The following is a 2,423-nucleotide window of genomic DNA, read 5'->3' on the forward strand; positions in this document are numbered from 1 at the left end:
ATGATTCACATTTCAGCAGGACAATAAACCTAAAACACAAGGCCACATCTACACTGGAGTTGCTTACCACGAAGACAGTGATTGTTCCTGAGTGGCCGAGTTACAGTTTTGACTTAAATCTACTTGAAAATCTATGGCAAGACCTGAAAATGGTTGTCTAGCAATGATCAACAACCAATTTGACAACGCTTCAAGAATTTAGAAAATAAGGATGGGCAAATGTTGCACAATCCAGGAGTGGAAAGCGCTTAGAGATTTACCCAGAAAGGCTGCCAAAGGTGCTTCTACAAAGTACTATTTCATGGGTGTGAATACTTATGCAAATGACATATTTCTGTCTTTCATTTTCAATCATTTTGCAAACATTTCTACAAAAATGTTTTTACTTTGTCATTATGGTGTATTCTGTGTAGATGGGTGAGAGAAAAAAACTATTTAATCCATTTTGAATTCAGGCTAGAAAATCAAAAATAAAATGTATTTTTTATGACTAAAAAGAGAAGACCAATGTTTACATTTTTGTAGTTTACGGCTTGTGAAAATCATAGTTTGTTTTCCACGTCATTATAATAAACATTAAAAAAACATCTGCCAAGCCTTTCTACCTCAATATGCTCAGACTTGCAGCTAGCCAGCTACAGTACATGATTGACTAGTATGATTTGCTGGAACATGAATAACATCAAAGAGATAAAGATTTTTATATCTTGAACAAAAAAACACTCATCTGATTGGATGGTTTGAATCAGTGACTGGAACCTATTAATAACCTGAGCGGTGACGTGAACCGGCAAAGCCGGGAGAAGTGCCCTTCTCAAATCGAACACTCTGCGCCGTTCGGTCAAATTGTCAAACAAAGCAACATGCTGCATCGTCCAGAAACATACTATCTATTTTCAATTAAATATGTGTTCGAATTTTCAAACTATTTTTCGATGGAAATGCAGAGAAAGCGTTTTTTTATCAAATGCAAAAGTGATTGCATTTGATAAAAACGCTTTATCTGCAAACACAGAATCCTACTCATTAATAACAAAACATTATAATACATTTAATTTGTATCGCGCTTTACAGTGTTATCTCAAAAGCTCTACATAGGCAAAAATAAAAAATTATGATAATAAAATAAAAAATACGATATGAACACCATACAGTTAGAATCAAGGCAGGAATTAGCAATTATACATCCTAAAAGTACTTTCCAGGTTAGGACTTTAAGAAAGACAGTCTGTAGAAATGGGTTTTAAAGCCTGTTTTAATCGTTCAGAATGATGGAGCGGCTTTCAGACGGTCAGTGAGAGCATTTCATAGGCGAGAGGTAAGGCGAGGGGTAAGGCGAGAGGCGAGGGGTAAGGCGAGAGGCAAGGGGTAAGGCGAGGGGCGAGGGGTAAGGCGAGGGGTAAGGGAGCAGAAGGATCGGTCCCCCATAGTACGGACACGTGTCTTGGGGACTTGAAACAGTAGGGAGTTGCTATAGGCGAGAGTGCGATGTGGCTCATTGATAGGAATGACGTCCTTGATGTATGTGGGACTCAACCCATTCAGGACTTTAAACACTAGGAGGAGGATTTTAAAGTAAATCCTACAGGTGACAGGTAGCCAGTGGAGTTCAGTAAGGACGGGGGTGATGTGGGCTGACTTCTTGGTCCTGATCAGGACTCTGGCAGCACTATTCTGGAGACGTTGTAGCCTCTGAAGTGATTTGACTGTAAACACCGTTTTGCAGAAGTCAATCCGGAAGAAGATGAAGGCGTGGAAGAGTTTCTCGGCATCTGGCTGTGGTTTGAGCCTGGCGATATCTCTTAGAGGGAAAATTGATGTCTGTACATATGTTTTATATGAGCATCAAAGGACAGAGAAGGATCAAACTTGACTCCCGTGTTGGACATGACTGAGGACAGATGGATGGCTTGACTGTTAATTGTCGGGCAGATTTTTCCAGCACTGGTTACCTGCTTAGATGTTCCAATAAAGCATAGTCATTTTGCTGCTCAGCTGGAGGAAGTTCTTTCATTCATGCCCTTTTATTTATTTTATTTTTTATTTAACTTTTATTTAACTAGGCAAGTAAGTTTAAGAACAAACTCTTATTTACAATGATGGCCTACCAAAAGGCAAAAGGACTCCTGCGAGGACGGGGGCTGGGATTAAACATAAAATATAAAATACAAATATAGGACAAAACAAACATCACTACAAATTATGCCTTTATTACTCCACGTGATTAATCTAGCCTAGGCTACATCACTGAGGTTTTGCGCCGACTTCCCAGTGGGTTTTGAAAGGGGCCAAAACGAATGCAATCACATTTCACCCGATACAAACTCCTCTCGACGGTGTAACCCGGGCCAGATAATCGAATCCCCTCAGTGTACGAGACCGGACATCTGCTCTCGGGTTTGATTGGCTATGGGGAGGAGCAG

This window comes from Salvelinus alpinus, chromosome 6, assembly GCF_045679555.1.
Source record: "Salvelinus alpinus chromosome 6, SLU_Salpinus.1, whole genome shotgun sequence".
Taxonomy (NCBI): Eukaryota; Metazoa; Chordata; class Actinopteri; order Salmoniformes; family Salmonidae; genus Salvelinus; species Salvelinus alpinus.